The sequence below is a fragment of the Planococcus citri genome, chromosome 5 (assembly GCF_950023065.1).
Source record: "Planococcus citri chromosome 5, ihPlaCitr1.1, whole genome shotgun sequence".
Lineage (NCBI taxonomy): Eukaryota > Metazoa > Arthropoda > Insecta > Hemiptera > Pseudococcidae > Planococcus > Planococcus citri.
The window spans coordinates 49,575,525-49,593,878 of record NC_088681.1 but is presented as its reverse complement, the minus strand read 5'-3'; the positions used below and the strand labels follow the sequence as shown (position 1 = coordinate 49,593,878).

Below are 18,354 nucleotides of genomic sequence, written 5' to 3'. Positions count from 1 at the left end.
AGGATTTTATACGTTTATATACGGAAGAGAAATTCTTCTTTCGAATAGCTTCCTGACGCTTCCGTCGTCGTGGTGTAAGTAATTTTTGACGATTTGGCAGTCTTGTTTGGTTAGCGGTGAATTGTGGTCTGCTCGTGTGAGGAGAATTACTGTTGGTTATGATTTTTTGTGAGATGGTTGTATTGGAAGAATTTTGACCTAATTTTATAACTAACTAATCCACCTTAATTTTTCTTTTTGTTTCAGGTGAGTACAATTTCTTTCGAAAAATGATAGAATACGAACTCGCGTGTGAGAATAAGTAAGTGATTTTATAATCCTTATGAGAAAAGTTACTAAAGTCACTTCTAAACCTGTGACCTTTTATTATCAATGGCAATTATCAAAAAAAAAATTCTAAAATCACAGAATTCGAAAATCGGCTTTGTTCATCTGGTTTGAATCGAGGTGATCTGATCTTCCGAATACGAATTTGAAAACAGATGATGGAATTTTTGAGTTCACAAACGATTTTGATTTTTAATGAATTTTTGAAAAATCAAACTTGGATGAAAAATGGGAAAAAATTAAAATTTTACCAAATAGACCGAGAGAGCTAAAATTTGATATGTGCTCTGTTGTCAACCCTACAAATCGATTGGAAACGGTTCCGAACCGTTTTGAGTGTTAATTGTAGAGCACCTTAGCAGATTTTTGAATATTGAAATTTCCATAACATTTTACGCTATTGAGTTGTTGAAATGAAATTTACTTAGTTCCCCATTTTTAATATACTGAGTCGATTGCAGATTGTTTCAGGATGTTCTGAAGCCTTCGGGTATATTTTGGAAATTTTAGATTTTCTAAAAAGTGGTCTAAAAACTGACTAAGTTAACTTTAGCGTCATTTTTTCTCTAAACACAGTAGGTACAGGGTATCTAATGGACATTGAAGGCAGTGAAAAAGTAGTGATTTTAAAAATGGGTAGTGAGAATAGTGAAAAAGTAGTGAATTTATAGCCAAAAATTGGTGATGAAAAAATTCAAGCGTGCAACAAAAACCTTCAAATAATTGAAAAAATTGATTGAAATTGAAAAATTAAAATATTTTCTTCCAATTTCAATTTTTTTTTTGAAAATTTTTCGGTGAAAAATTTGATTTTGTTAATTTTGTGTGGGGGGAGGGGGAGAGTCGAATGGAGAGTTTTCTAATAATTTGGTTGAAGACAAGTGGTGAAAGTCACATTTTGGGTTTATGTCATCTGATTTTACTCAAAATTTCGTTGTAGGAATTAGATATTGGAACCACTGAATGGAATTTTTCGAATTGTTAGGTACAGCTTTTGAAGGTTGAAGGATAGTTCTGAATCCTACGAGTAAATAAGATTTGAAAAATTAAGAACAAATTGAAGTTATTGGTAAGCTGTGGAGTGGATCTCAAATCTATAAAAGTTGAAGGTTTGAAATTTTTTCGTCGTCGTTGTCGTTGTTTCCATAAGCAGTAGGCCTGTTTGCCTGTCTGCTATGGTGTGGAACTTGTTGAGGATGGGCCTGAGGTATTGGTGAGTTTCCTCCTTGATCTCCCTCTGCATCTTTTCCCCGTTGGTGTATATTGGAGGACCTGTTTCGGCAATCTTGTTTCTTCCATCCTTTCGACATGATTTCTCCAATCTTTCCTATACTTTTTTATCTTCTCCATGACTGGCTTCACTCCGAGATCTGCTGTTATTTTGTCAGATGGGACTCTGTCTCTGAGAGTCATCCCTGCCTTTCTCCTCATGAATTTCATCTCCGCTGCCATTATTTTTCTTTTATCAGACTTCTTCAGTGCCCATACCTCGCTTCCATAAGTCATCTTCAGTATTGCTAGGGTAGGTATTGTACACCTTCAATCTTGTTTCTTTTCGCCCCTTACTGCTTCTCAGGGTCCTATTTATCAGTCCTGTGACTCTCAGGAACTTTGCAATCTTTCCACCAACATTTACTTCTCCCTGGTATGATATCGTGTTTCCCAGGTATTTGAAATTATTGACCTGTTCGATGATTTTTCCATTTATTACAATCTTGCTTCTTACTGGTTCATTTCCTTTGAAGGCCATTCTTTTTGTTTTTTCTGATGATATTCTCATATCATACTTTTCTGATTGATCTCTGTGGGTCATCTTCTGTTCCAGCTAGTACTGCTTGGTCATCTGCAAATACTTAGTACTGTTGATATTTCCTGCCTTCTGTCTGTTTTGATTCCTTTTGGCGTCGTTTTCTACCATTATTTTACCATGTGATGTGATCCATTCTTAGCGAGAAAATACGAGAATCAAAGTATTTTAATTAAAAACAGAATAAGAGGTAAGTAATTAAATTGAAAAAGATGATTCTTTTTCAATTGTTGTAATATTAGTCCGACTGAACCGTTAATCCTCTGAACAGCGTGATGCTAGCGAGATTCAGGTTGCCTGGTACAAAACGAGGAGTGTGAAGTGTATTTAGGTGCGCTCTGAAGAGAGCAGCACCTACCAAATATGTACATGTTAAATAAAACACAAGACAGTGGGCATCCCTGGCAAACTCCTCTGTTTATTTCCAATTTGTACTCTTATTCTAGTGATCTAGTGTTCTTACCTATATATTACACTGTTTACCCTATTACCTACCTTTCGCATTTTATAATGGTATCTCTTCATCTTTTAGGACTTCAAAAAGTTTTTTTCTATTGACCCTATCATATGTGACCCGCTCTAACAAAACCAACCGTTTCGACAAAATTTCAAAAAATGTTTTTTTTTCAAAAATCTTATCTTTCAACCCTCAAAATTCATTTTAAACGTCATCATTTTGGGTACTTTTTTTCATCAAAATGGAAGGTTTTGTCAGAGCGGGTCAGATATCGCACCTCGGGAGTAATAAGGTCACATCTAAAAAAAAATTGATTTTGATGTTTTTGCATTTTTGGGGTTTGTATGACCCCCCTCAACCAAAAATAACACTTTGAGTTTGGTACATTATCTAGATCTTGTAAAAAACGCAAATGGCCTAACTCAAAATCTCAACAACATTGCAAGTTGTTTGGAGTTATAAGGGTACATTTAAAAAAACTCCACCTTTTTTGAGCAAAGAAGGAGGGTCATTATGGGCATTTTCGTGCCCCTCGCTACTTCGAGACTTGAATGGCCTTTTCTTATAGGGGATGGTCCCTAGTATTAATATTAGGCGATATTTTCCCAGAAAAGCCCATAGGGGGGCTGTGGGGTGGCCCCAAAGTCGAAAATTTCAAAAAATTTTAGAACCACTGCTCGAAAATGTAAAAAATTAAAAGTAGCGAATATATGTTGCTTTAAGGGTAAGCAATGCAGCACGTAACGCTTTTTTCATTTTTGACCTTTTTGGGGGTTGTGCTGGGGGTATTTCTATTTTTGAAAATTTTGAAACCCCCTTTTTTGACCCTTCCCGTCGAGCCCCGCTAATGCCCTTTTCATGGTTTATTGCTACTAGTAGTAAGTTCAATTGATATCATTTGCAACCCCCTCACCAACTTGGCTCATATCGAAAAATTCAATTTTTGACTTTTTTTTGAGGTCCATATTTTGGGAAACCATGAAAAGCTATCGAGGTCCGGTTTGCGGCAAATATGTTGAATTTTACTTCTTAATCGACTGGCATGCTTGAATTTTTATTTCAAGTCAATTTTTGACCTCATTGTTGCAGATCACTTTTGGGGGTGGCGAACTTTGAGAACCCCTGAAAAAAGTTCTAAAGTGAATTTTTTCCAACTTTGAGCTGAAATGGTCTTAAATACATGTGTTTAACCAAGATAATATGCGAATGCGATATTTTAATACAATTTAGTCATTTTGGGTGATTTTATCAAAAAAAGTAGTGTTTTAACAACAGGCATAGCATTTCTGGCAAAAGTTAAGCTACGTAGTTAAGGGTACAGTGGTGCCCGGAGACCTCCTAGGCCTACCCCAAAATGGGAGACGGGTCGGGGGTCGCTCCAAATCCGCGGAAGGGGGGAATGGGCTACATCCTAGGGTGACCACTCCCTCAACCCCGAAGTGGTGGGAGCGATTCTGGGATACTGCCTAGGAGCTCCGGGCCTTTGGCCTGGTGCTGGGGGGGTGGGTCAGCAGTCCCAACCAAAACTGGGGCCCCCCACTCACTGCGGCTCCAGGACCACTGGGTGGCCGAACCGTCCCCTCCCCCTCCTAGTTTTAAGCAAAATTGAAACACTCCTAATCTTGGCTTAGTTTAAGTTGTACATAGTTTTTATAGCTAAATTTTAGTATTAAGTTTGTCATTTAGTATTAGAATATACATCACCCTCCCCTTAAACTTAAGATTGTACTGGTACTATCTCGGGGGCGGGGCCTAAGCCCCGCCCCCTCACCGCAGGGATAAGTAATTATAAGATGTAAATAATATTCAAAATAAACCCTTTTTTTTAAAAAAAAACAAAAAAAAAAACGTGTATTCGTGGTGCAGACCATTCATTGAAGACATTTTTGCAGGAAAAATTAATATCAAACCGATCTTTCGCAGATATTGTTCACAGAGATCCCCTCAACAACCTACTAAAAGTCCTGGCCCCTACGGGATCTGGAACCCCCTCAAAGGGGGTGGAACCTCCCCCGAAATCAGTTTTTCGCCATTTTCTCCCCCGCATTGCATTTTAGCGAAAAATATGTGGCTAGATGAAAGAATCTATGTCGAATTTCCGATGTAATGATGTATCAACTTCCCTTGTATGTTCAAGAGGGGCGAAACTGCAACCATTCAAATGAAGGGGTTCTCTGAAAAATACATAACGGCTATAGGCGCCTAAGATGGGTGAAATGGTCACCGAAATCGTTCGAGTTGATATTAGCATGGGAGGTAGGTACCATTGAGAAACTTCCGCGTGGAAAGTTTCAGATCCACACCCCCTCCCCTTTTTGGAGAGCCCCCTTTTCTGAAACTTCAATAACACTTTTCTCAGCCCCATTCCAACCGATTTTGAAAATTTTTCAGTATGTTATGTATATCCTTATTAGGTATCCCCACAAAAATGTTTAACCCCCTCCCCTCATATTTACCATTCAAAATGGTGTAAAAATGTGTCATAGGGAGGGTTGGGGGTAAAATGGGAATTTTAGGGAAAATAACTAAGAATTAATGAGTAGGGTATAGTTTTCTTATGATTCGATACCGCTGAGCACGAATATGACGTCAGATTTTTTGCTATACTCATCTAGCCCTCTACAGAACACTTGGCCGCTCAATTTTTATTTTTATTATTGTTAAAAAGCATAATATTAGTTGAAATACGCCATTTTGAAGGGTAAATATAAGGGGAGGGGGTTGAAAATTTTTTGGGGGATACCTAATAAGGATACACATAACATACTGAAAAATTTTCAAAATCGGTTGGAATGGGGCTGAGAAAAGTGTTATTGAAGTTTCAGAACTTTTGCCGGAAATGCTATGCCTGTTGTTAAAACACTACTTTTTTTGATAAAATCACCCAAAATGACTAAATTGTATTAAAATATCGCATTCGCATATTATCTTGGTTAAACACATGTATTTAAGACCATTTCAGCTCAAAGTTTGAAAAAATTCACTTTAGAACTTTTTTCAGGGGTTCTCAAAGTTCGCCACCCCCAAAAGTGATCTGCAACAATGAGGTCAAAAATTGACTTGAAATAAAAATTCAAGCATGCCAGTCGATTAAGAAGTAAAATTCAACATATTTGCCGCAAACCGGACCTCGATAGCTTTTCATGGTTTCCCAAAATATGGACCTCAAAAAAAAGTCAAAAATTGAATTTTTCGATATGAGCCAAGTTGGTGAGGGGGTTGCAAATGATATCAATTGAACTTACTACTAGTAGCAATAAACCATGAAAAGGGCATTAGCGGGGCTCGACGGGAAGGGTCAAAAAAGGGGGTTTCAAAATTTTCAAAAATAGAAATACCCCCAGCACAACCCCCAAAAAGGTCAAAAATGAAAAAAGCGTTACGTGCTGCATTGCTTACCCTTAAAGCAACATATATTCGCTACTTTTAATTTTTTACATTTTCGAGCAGTGGTTCTAAAATTTTTTGAAATTTTCGACTTTGGGGCCACCCCACAGCCCCCCTATGGGCTTTTCTGGGAAAATATCGCCTAATATTGATACTAGGGACCATCCCCTATAAGAAAAGGCCATTCAAGTCTCGAAGTAGCGAGGGGCACGAAAATGCCCATAATGACCCTCCTTCTTTCGTACATACAAAGTGTTAACAAATAGTTTTGACTGTTTTGAATGTTTGTCAGTTAGAAATAGTCACAAGGAGTGCATTTTTTATTGGTTTGTACCAAATGGAAATTTTTTTTTAAATCGATCACTTTTCAGAAAAATGAATTTGCTCATGTCATGAAATTTTATGTGGTTTTTTGAGAAAAACTCAAAAACTAAGCACTCTAGAAAAAAACTAACAACATTATGTCGATTGGAAATTTAATTCTCTACAACTTTGTTATCATGAAATTTTTTTGGATGCTTCCTTTCGCCTCCACATCAACTAAGAAAGGTTATAACTCAAAATGTTTTCCAAACATTGAAATATTTCCTCTTTAAGATTTTATTTTTCAAAGTGTTCTTATACTAAATGAAGGTAGGATACCAGATCTTTGAAATGAGGTGCTATTCATTCCTCACAATTGATTATAAGTTGATAAAAATAATGAATCAAGTTTTTTAAAAAAAAATCACTCTCCTGTAAAATTTCATTTTTTTGAGATGTGACCTTATTACTCTCCGAGGTGCGATATGCTTTTTTCCAGATCTATAAAGCACATGTGTGTTTCTAGGTTGTATTCAATCCTTTTTTCCATCTGTAGGTTTACTGTAAAACTTGTGTCAGTTCATGATCTTTTTCTAAATCTGTTTTACTTTCTGACATCTTTTCTTCTGCATGCTCTGCTAGTCGTTTTGCCAGTATTTTCGCATATACCTACATATCTTGTAGCAGGTGTTGAGTAGACTTATTCCTTGGTAGTTTTTCAGGTTTGACATGAATCACTTTTCTTGAACAGTGATATTACAATCGCTGTTTTGAATTCTTCAGGTACCTTTTCTTCTTGGTACATCCTATTTAGGAATTCCAGCAGTCTTCTTTTAAATTCACCACTGGCTTGTTTATTCAAACCCATCCGGCCACATTGAGACTTGGATTTTTCAATTTCAAAAAAAATGGGGAAGTACGATATTTTCTGTACAGTTTAAGTTGATATTTCAGAAGTAAATATCTACTTTAAGGATAAAATTTGGTATTTTTTAGACTGATCTCAATTTCAAGACCCTCAAAAGGCCTAGAAACTAATTCCGCATCCATTCTGTGCGTCTCGATTTTTGTAGCCAGCAAAATTTATGCCAAAATCATTACAAAGAGGTAGTGTAAAAAGTTGAACCTGATCCCGATCCTATCCTTGATTTTGATCATTTTACATACATTGTGAACTCAGATCCCCGACCCGTGATCCCGAACAAAATCTTTCGGGGCCGCCATCACTGCTGAAAATTTGAAAAGTCCTGGATCTGATTCAGAAACCTTGCAAGTTTTCAATGAAAATTTGTTGAATGTTCGTTGACCGTTTTTTCATTCAATTTCAAGCTAGAAAATTCAAATACCTACTCGTAGTGCTGAAAAAAATCCCATTATGCGAAATCTGCCCTTGATAAACAATTTAAATAATTTGCAAACACTTTTAAATGGTACAAAATTTTAAAAATATTTTATTATAAAAATTGGAGATATATCGATTAAAAAAATAGTGTCTGATTTGGTCATTGTGAAATCATGGTTTAATGATGAAACTCGTCGTCACTGCTTCTGCTGACTTTGATCAACTGCAAGCAGTTTCAATCGAGCCACATGACGTTGTACATTTCTCAAAACTATTCCATTGTCTTTACCTGTTAGAAATCGATTTAGAGTAACTCTATACCAGGCATAGTCGCGATTCTCTTTTAAATTTTTTCTAGTTTCAATCAACTTTTCTGCTACCCTTAAGAAGCTGTTTCCTGGCACACGTAGTAATTTATCAATAAGCACCGATGGAGGATTTGGGTCTGTGAAGATATCGGAGGAGTATAGAGGCAAAATTTCAGGATCGTGCGTGGAACTATTCACCTCTGGGAGCATAAGATTGGCCGACGCTTCAGGGTCATGAGTAGAATCATCCAGTTGCGATGGAAGAGGATTGCTTGCGTGAAGTTTCTGAATTTGTTTGATGGAAGTTTTCACACTGTCTAGACGATATATACAAGGCAATAGCCATGATAGGAGTTTAGCATATGGAAGGTAAACTAGAGGAATTCGTTCAGGATTCCGATTGCTCAAAGATAAACCACGTTCCAAATCTGCGATGACCGACTGCAACGCGTTATGACGTATTTTTACCGCATTGTGAATTAGATAGTGAAGTGGATCAATCTGTTCGAGCATATCGGGAGATAAAAGTTGGGTTAATTCATGCCGATACCCCCTTGGCAAATGCTCCACTTTCGTTTCGGTCGTCTCGGAATTCACCAATAAGTTTGCGTCTGATCTTACGTGAACGATTAGGTTAACCTGAAATGATATTGAAAAATTAGTTCAACTTTGAAATGGAAGTTTCTTGGGGCAAGAGTATGGTCAAATTGTCACCAACATGGCTTAAAATCAAGGACAGAAGCTCAGTTTATTTATTATCTACTTATCGGACTACTATACAATAAAAAATTTGTACTTACTACAATAAAGATTGCTACAGCTGCATGTATTGTTGAAGAGGTTTCCATCGTTGGTTGGTTTTTTCTTTTTTGCCAAACTTTTTGTAAACATATGTGAAAGTTCGCGATGATTCGTGAAATGGCAGCAATTGTTAGTTTTTATATTGCAACAAACAACCAGGTATTCGTCAAATTAATGGTGAACTATATTAATTGCATTCATTTGTCAACGCGTTATTGTCGTTTTTATGATTACGTCGATTTTTGTTCGAGAACGATGAATGGATAATCTGCTTTGAAGTATTCGAACGTAAAAATTTAATCACATTTTGTTCCTTTTTTAGTCTTTTAATGTGAAATGGTAATCGGTAAAATGACACCACTCTGATCAACTGTGAAGGAGCTTAATTTTTTTTTGACAGAAATTATACTTACAGCTATAATTTGAAATTACGTTATAATCACCATCTATCTAGAGAATTTATTGAACAGACGCTCTCCGATTTGAACAAGAGCATGTTCTAAAACCCCCTGACCAAAATTTCAGGTTCAAAGTTCATTTTTAAATTTTTGGCAAATTTTTGAAAATTGAAAAAAAATTTTAAAAATTGTTTTAAGGGGGATTCTTAAACTTTCTCATGGAATTTATTTTTTTCTCTTCTGCACAAAATGAACTGCCATGAATGATTTCTTCAATTTGATTCCCCCGCATCAACATAGTTTTTGGTATCCCAATCATTTCTCAATTTGGAAAATCCAAAAAGGCAAAAATAAACTTCAGTACCTATAATTTTGATTGATTTTCATCGAGCACCCTCTAGATTGTTTCAGGTTAGTTAGATAATTTTTAACGAATTTGTATCAAATTTTCGAAAAAAAGCAACAATTTTTTCGTTTAGATATCATCTGATGTTTGTCTACACAACCATTCGACTCGAAGCCAATCGCAATTTGACCTTTTTGGAGCCTCGAGCGAGTTTTTAAATTTCTACTGATCAAATTGCGATAACTTTTGAGTCTTGTAATCGTGTAGAGTAGACTGACACTCACCGAAAATCCAAAAATGAACTTTGGGACCTAATATTTTGATTACTTTTTTTTTTAATGGGAAAGTGTCTGTTCAAAAGATTCCATAGTAGGTAATTTTTGGTGCTGATTTTTAATGCCCAGTTTTAAATCAGAGTCTCGTGAAGATTTTTTTTAATTGGTTTCGCTCCCGCTCCCACCCTCAAAGTTACTTTTTTATTTTTGGAAAATACCAGAAAGTTTTAGTTCTCCAATTTGAAAATGAGTTGTGCTGAAAGCTCTCTCCCTTCATTGTCAAAAAAAAAAAAAAAAAAAAAAAAACATGAAAAACATGAAAAAATTGAGTTATACGAGTAATCACCATCTACTGAGGGAATTTATTTTCTTATGAAAAATTGGATTTTGTTATTTTTTTGCGTGTGAGGGGGGAAGGGGGTCGAGTGGAGAGCTTTCTAAAAATTTGTTAGAAGACAGATAGTGAAAAATGTAATGTTTTTCTCAAAAAAATTCGAGTTGGACCATTCTGAAGCCCCCAACAATTTTTCAATTTTTTCCAAAAACATCGGGGTTCCTTCGTATCAACTCGAAATTTCAGGGTATTGAAAATACAGAAGACTACAGGGTCATTCCACGTCAATTGGACCAAGAAGTGGTAGGTGGGTTTGGCGATTTTTTTGAAATTTTTCCTGTGGAAAGACTGTAATAATTGGTCTTAGATAGAATGGGAGAGGTGAAAGGTATGATAATATACGTGTTAGGTACCTAACTATTATCTGTCTATAGGCGTATGTGAAAAATCCAAGAAATATTCCTTAGGGAGGGAATATTTCCTAAGAACCAGACTAGCTCAGTGAAAAGGCTCTTGGTCTATCTAGTACCAAAATACATTATAAATTGAGATTATTGCTACCAAATAAAACTCAAAACAACTAGTATTGACCTCCTGTATTAGGTGTATATTCAATACAAGTCGAACATCTTATAATTAAAGGATGCATTATTCCTAATTATAAGAAGGGAGAATGCAGTGGAACAAATCACTGCATCTCTAATGAAGATAAAATGCTTAACAATCATACACGTATCGATCATTAACTAAAGTACAATTATGAAACGAGTTTGGATGTGACAGTATTTTGTCATCTCGCTGTCAGTTAAATTAATTACGATAAGGTTATAATTAATTCTAGTTGGAGGAACGCACTCCATAATTTAGAAAGGCTTTTTCCATTACCTTAACTGTTCACGTTAGTCATCTCTTTGGTGGCTCACCAATACTAGGCCGGTCAATGACTATGAATAAAATCTCTGATTACCTTTTGACACTGGGTACACACTCCCATGTCCGGAAAATGGGAGGTGATCCAAGATACCGAAATAAGGGACGATCCTTTGATACGAACCACGAATTTACGTTAATATACACAATTTTAACCGAACAAGCGGGTAATAAAAAAGATTAATCGAAGTACGAGGGTGGACATAGTCCACAGGTGACATAAAGTCGGTCGTTGACGAGAAGATCTACCGTGGCCGCGGGTAAAAACTCAAGTGAGAATCGACCAGGATTCACACAGAGACGAGCCCTATGCGAACCTGGGAAATATAGGTAAAAATCACCTCTTAACCTTCAAATCTCAACGAGGTAAAAAAGTAGTTTTTGCGGGAAGCAAGTAATATTTTAATATCTACGATACCTAGTTATTTTAAGAATAACTAGGATATGTGGTAAGTACAATAGGCACTACTATATGTAGTGGAGGCATTCCTGCTCATCACAAGACCTTCCGAAGGGATGACCAATGGCGCAAATCGCAGCCCTCTAGTCCATTTTTAACGGCAGCTACATAGAAGGTGTCAAACCTAAAATATCATCCATTTCAGCAGTGGATTACTCGATAGCCGCGATACCTATCAAAATGAAACTTTTTCCCATAGTTAGGGGTTTTAAAAGGCCTTTTGGTGATTTTGTAAAAATCAGTGTTGCCACTTTTTTTTGTACAAAAAATTAGCTCAAAAAGTTTCAAAACGTAGTTTTCATATCGTTCCGATTCTCAAAAATTCTGAGAAAAATATATTATGGACAACTGTTCATGCTAAACAACATATTAAAAAATTGGGATGGTAACTTGTGTCGCAAAGTCGATTTTTAAAAAATTTAAGTTTGCGAAAAAATGCGATTTTTCGACTTAAGACATAAAAAAAAGTTTTGATTCAAGCTGACCCATTTGACCCCTATTTTTACGTAGCCGTTGAAAAAGTTGAAAAAACCCCTTCACACGGTGAAATTAACTCATCACAAAAAAAACAAAATTCCAAAAAAATCAAAAAATAAACAAATTTTTATTTTTTTGCTGTGAGTGTGATTTTTGTCAACTTTTTCATGAAATACGTCAGAAATAGGTCAAAATAAGACAACTGAATAAATTTAAACTTTTTTTGATAATTGAAATTAAAAATTGAATTTTTTCGAATTTTGATCTTTTTGTGATGAGTTTTTTTATCGAGTGAAGGAGGGTTTTCAACTATCACGTTCGCAAACATACCAAAATGTAGCCAAGATTTCAGGGAATCTAATGAAAAAAAAAAACAACTCCATAGCTCGAAAAGTTTCCAAGCGACAGCGTTTTGCGCGCAACTTCGCGGACAACCCTCGTAATTTTTTGTACGAAAAAAAGTGGCAACACTGATTTTTATAAAATCAACAAAAAGCCTTTTAAAACCCCTAACTATAGGAAAAAGTTCCATTTTGGTAGGTATCGCGGTTATCGAGTAATCCACTGCTGAAATGGATGATATTTTAGGTTCACTGAAAACTTTGACACCCCCTAGCTGCCGTTAAAAATGGGCTAGAGGGCTGCGATTTGCTCCATTGGTCATCCCTTCAGAAGGTCTCTCCACAGGAAAAATTTCAAAAAAATCACCGAACCCACCTACCACTTCTTGGTCCAATTGACGTGGAATGACCCTACATTTTCATTTCAAAAATTTTATTTTAATTACGAGATTACAACTTTTTTTTGTCAATTAACACTTCTCCTTGTCTCTCTGGTTATTTTTTTGTAAATACCGGTACTTTTAATCGAAATGTCATTTGAAAAAATTCAAAACACCGCGACAAGCTGTCTTGAAAGCTGCATAAAGGGTTCGACGACTTCCCTCGTGGTCGGTGACCTTTGTCGGGGCAGAAATTCATCGAAAAATTCCAACTCGAGAAAATCAAATGGGGGAAATTGAACTTCTTTGCCACTGTTTATCAAAGAGAAAAATCAAACTTTGTTTTTAAACGAAAAGAAAAGGACAGAAAGAAGGAAACATTTCGATGTAGGTACTATATACAGTACTTGAAAAACTTAGTTGTTGGTAAAATTGAACCCCTTCGTCCTTCCTGCCTTCGAATCTATCTTTCGTATAGGTATAAGTTATAGTATATTTTGTTGGTCGAGATTGCTAAGTTTTCAGATTACAAGACAACAATAGCTGAGTATAAAATTCTATGCGTAAAGATAACTTACTACGATTCATTTTGTTGGCGTCATTTTTCGAAAAACCTGTTGCTTAATTTATCCGACCGATAGTGTTTGTATAGCATGGCGATATTTGACAGAAAATGCGAGGAAATATTAATTTCGCGACTTTGATGGAAATTTACGGTTGTCAATTTAAACTAATTACTGCGATTCAGCTACCATCGTTATATTTGAGATAGAAAAAAAAACGAAGAGAAAACTGATATTCAAATTAATTTCTACAGAAATGAAATTCATCTCGGTGAATTTTTTTATACTTATTTGAATTTCAAAAGTAAACTAAATTTATTTAAAATCGGGTAATTTTTTACCGCGTTGCGTCGTCGTCGTCGTCTTGAAAAATTATTATTGGAAGCTGTGTCATATCTTTTAACCAATTTTTCATTAGTTGTTGCTATGAAGATTGAACAAGAGGGAGCAAGATGAAGACGAAAATAACGCGAAATCACGAAGAAATTTTAATATTACATTTTTTTTTTCGTTGATGAAGGCAATTTCGTCGAGAGAAAAAAAAATCATAGAACGCGTGGGTTTTGTTTGTGATGTTTAATCGCGCTTCCGCCTTCGTTATTACTCGAACAGCTCTTAAATTTGATGATGGGAAATTTACCCAAATGGATTTTGTTTTTTTTCGAATATATTCGTCACGTTACGTGTCATAAAAGGAGAGATGATTAGGCAGGTTATTTGTCTTCTCGGTATTTTTTGTGCGTATGGAAGGCGTGGTAAATGACGGTGCGACGACGCTCTTGTATATTCTTTTGTTTTTATTTTCATTTTTTTTGGGGGGTGTGCGTGGGCGAGGGATGAAACAACTTATTTAATGTGATTGCCTGAAAGTGTTATTGGCTGGAAATTGAAGGTGTCTCGTCGTTTCGTTTAATTTGACGGGTGTTTTGATTATGTATAAGGTGTTTGTATTCGCACAGTCTGCCTTATTTTTAATGAAAGAAGGATTTTTTTTTCGCAGCGAAAAAATTTCGAGGGATTGTTTCAGCTTTAAAACGTCGAGAATGAAAAAAAAAATAAGCTGTGTGAACATTCGTAAAAATATCTTGTCTGGGACATTTCTATGGAATGAATTTTTCTCCAAAATACTTCGTTCAATTCGCGTTTTTAATTTTAATTTTTTTTTGCAAAAGATTGTTGCTAAAACATTAGAGCAGGTAGTATTTTGTGATGATTATTTTGCGCGACTGTTGAGAACTCGGAAAAAATTTCGATGAATTCTTGACATTATTATGTCAGATTCATAAAAAATCGGAAGAAAAAAAAATGAACAATCTCCGATATTTTGAGTAATATTGGAGTAGACCTCTAGATCTCATTATGATTTTTATCAAGAACTTAAGAGAACAATCGATGAGTTGTTATTTTGTTAAACTTTCAAAAATTATATTTTGAAATTTTGTCAGACTTTTTTGAAAAATAGCAAAAACTCATGTAGAATTCCATATGCTTGTTTTGAATTTAAACATGAAGCAAATTTGCATAATTTTATGCAATTTTATTGACGTCGTACTCACAGTTTTTTTTATTTTTATTTAGAATATTCGGAAGTTCTATTTCCATACTACGAATTCTTCAGCAAATTTTCTAAGCAATAGGCAAAGGCATTGATCACTATTTCATAAATTTTTACTGTCTGACGATGTTTTCATCATTTCTAATAACTTACAATGTGGTTTTGGTATTTTTTTAAACTTTGGGCAGTTTTTCTTCATTCCACCCAATTTCGGTTACTTTTTGTCGAAGTCTTACTTTCTGGCAAAAATAGCTCAAGTTGTGTCAATTGCCAAAAATGACCAATAATAGCTTCATTATCAAAAAAATTCCAATTGTCTCACTTCTTTATCCGAAAAAGTGCTCGAAAGTCTTGCTTTGAAGCCGAAAATTGACAAAAAGCCTTGATTTATTGCCAGTATTACAAATGTCTCGTTTTTTTCAACATTTTCCAAAAAAAAGCTACTTTTTCTTAAACAGTTGTAGAAAGGCTCATATTTTTCAACAAAAGTTGCAAAAAAATATCACTTTTTGCTAATGATTTTCAAAAAATTTCGCTTTTGCCCAAAAATTTACAAAAATTCCGGCTTTTTACCAAATTTGCAGAAAATTTTGCTTTTTTACTTGAAAATTTCAGAAATTAGCCAAAAAGTCTCTCTTTTTTGCTTTAAATTGCTTTCCCAAAACGCATTGAAAATTGTCAGTGATTTCCGAAAAGTTTCGCTTTTTGCCAAAGATTGACAAAAATTTTCGCTTTTTACCAAATTGATGGGAAATTTTTACTTTCGTGCTTGAAAATTTCAAAAAATGGCCAAAGAGTCTCTCTTTTTTGCTTGAAATTGCTTCGGCAAAAAGTATTGAAAATTATCGCTTTTTTCCTCCAAAGAATTGCCATTTTTTCTAAAAAAAATGCCAAAAAAGTCCTGCTTCATGCTAAAATTGTCACGATCTCGACTTTCTTGCCGGAAATTGCCTAAAATTCTCACTTTCATGCCTAAAAAGTCTCACTTTTCTGACAAAAATCTAGTACAATTTTTTGTCAGTAATTGCTAAAAAGTCCTTTTCTTCAATCTACATGTTTCAATATAATGTTCTAGCTTTTTTGTGAGTTTTTCCTGCATTAAAGTTTCTTGTTCGTATGTAGGTATTTTGTTATTTATTTTTTGGTCACTTTTTTACATTTTTTTTGCTGCTGACATTTGTTTTTCTTTGAAAAAAATTCGGTATGAAAATTTCAAAAAATGGCCAAAAAGTCTCTCTTTTTTACTTGAAATTGCTTTGGTAAAAAGTATTGAAAATCGTCGCTTTTTTTCCCAAAGAATTACAATTTTTTCTAAAAAATGCCAAAAAAGTCCTGCTTCATGATTGTCACGATCTCGACTTTCTTGCCGGACATTGCCTAAAGTTTTCACTTTTATGCCCAAAATTGCTAAAAAGTTTCAAAATAGTCTCACTTTTCCGACGAAAATCTGGAATGTACCATTTTTTGCATTTATAATTGCTAAAAAAGTCCTTTTCTACATGTTTTGATATAATGTTCTAGCTTTTTTGTGAATTTTTCCTGCATTGAAGTTTCTTGTTCATATGTATAGGTATTTTGTTATTTATTTTTTGATCACTTTTTTACATTTTTTTTTTGCTGCTAAAATTGGTTTTTCTTTGAAAAAAATTCGGTACGAGCCCTTTTTTTATGATTATTTTTTTTTTCATCATTATGAACGAATTTTCATGAGAGGAATTTAACCTTTTGGATTTAATTAGGTATTGAATTGGATAATTTTTTACAAAGTTGAAACTTTTCAGTTGTCTGCTTTTTGATGATTTCTGCGCAATTTTGATGTTGATCCATTGATTTTTTTGGTCATTTTCAATTATTTCATTTCAATTTCGACATTTTTCTGTAGAATACTTTTGTTAATATTTTAGAGCAACTTGTACGATATTTTAAAAAATTTTAGCAATTATTTTCATCAATTTTTCCATATTTTAAACAATTTTTATATTTTTTGGTGATTATTTAAGTAGTTTCGTCGATATTTTGTTTAAAACAACTTCCATAATTTTTTTCCAGACTTTGCTACTTTAATTTATAGGTATGTAGAGACCTTTTTCAAGAAATCAAATTTCAAACTGAAAAGTTGCAAAATTATTCATATTTTGGCCCTCTTTTCAAAAAAACCAAGCAAGAAATTTGAAAATTCAACAAGAATTTTGTGCTTTCGCTTTGTTTAAGCAAAATTGTGTTTTTTTCTTTTTTAAAGATTATTTTCAAGGAAGAAGATTAATTTTTTTAAATGTTGAAAAAATACAATAAAAATGTTTTTTTTTTTCAAGTTTTCATCAGAGATTTTACTCCTTGACTTACTGGTGCTTGTATCGCGTCGTTTTTGGAGTATTTTTGAGAGAAAAACACTTTTTTTAATTTCAATTTTGGAAAATTTTGCGAAATAAGTATTTTTGAAATTTTCATCAGATATCGTGCCTTTCCCACTTCTCTCTTTTTCAAAGTAAAAATATTTTCTTGAATCGTTTTTGCAACATGCAAATTGTTAATGCATCTTACAATTAGTTACTGGGTTACCTAAAATTTTTTAGAATTCACTTCATGAAAAAATTTTGAAAAGGAATTTCAATAAACTATCAACTCGACAACTAAAAAAGTTGAAGTTGTGCTGTTGGTGTCAAAATATATATACTAGGGCGGGTCGAAAAAAATCGTAGGTCTCGGAATTTTCTGAAATTCACATATGCGGTTCCTTTTGAGTTGAAACCACCCCAAAAAAATTTTTAGCCTCCTGCGGCACCAGGGGGCTGAGCCACGTGGGGCTAAAAATTTTTTTGGGGTGGTTTCAACTCAAAAGGAACCACATACGTGAATTTCAGAAAATTCCGAGACCTACGTTTTTTTTCGACCCGCCCTAATATATACTCACTCTCCAGACACCCCTCAAAAAAATTAAGGGATCAAAACGAACCGTTTTTGAGATGCAAAGGAATCGTATTTTTTGAAATATTTTGTGAGAAATTTTCTCCTCTTTAAGGCACTCCTTTTCAAACAAGCGATAGATGCTTCTCAAATCGAGTCAAGTATCCCAGACAACACCTTGACAAGGTGCCACCAATCTCTTTCTTTTTCCTATGTTTTATCAATTTTGAATTTTTGAAAAATATCCAAGAAAATGAGTTTTGAAGTAATTTTAAAGGCATCTCATACTCCTGCGGTTTGATTGTTATGCAATCATCGTAACGATCTCGTGACTTTGGTTGCATTCTTCCCCTTTTAAGGAACCAATCCACTCGTGATTCGCTCAGTACTTGATGGATGGTTTTGTCGTACTTACCTACTTAATTTTTTTACTCAGAAAAAATGGATTTAATTTTTTGGATGGCAGAAGGTTGAAGAGAGAAGGTCTACAAAATTTCCAATATTTTGAGAAACTGGTGCAATATTTTCTGAAATTTTAACACCATATCATCAATTTTTTTCCACCTACTTTCAAAGATTTTCATGTAATTTTTATTGCTCTTCTCTTAATTTAAGCATTTTTTCATTTCAACAGTGGGTGGCAATTTCAGTTTTAGTCA

General features: G+C 34.5%; 1 protein-coding gene across 2 annotated transcripts in view; it reads left to right on the top strand.

Moving 5' to 3' along the window:
- The window catches only part of LOC135847117 (hemicentin-1-like), a 577,043-nt gene that overhangs the window by 62,481 nt on the left and 496,208 nt on the right, over nt 1–18,354 (top strand). The window lies entirely within an intron of this gene.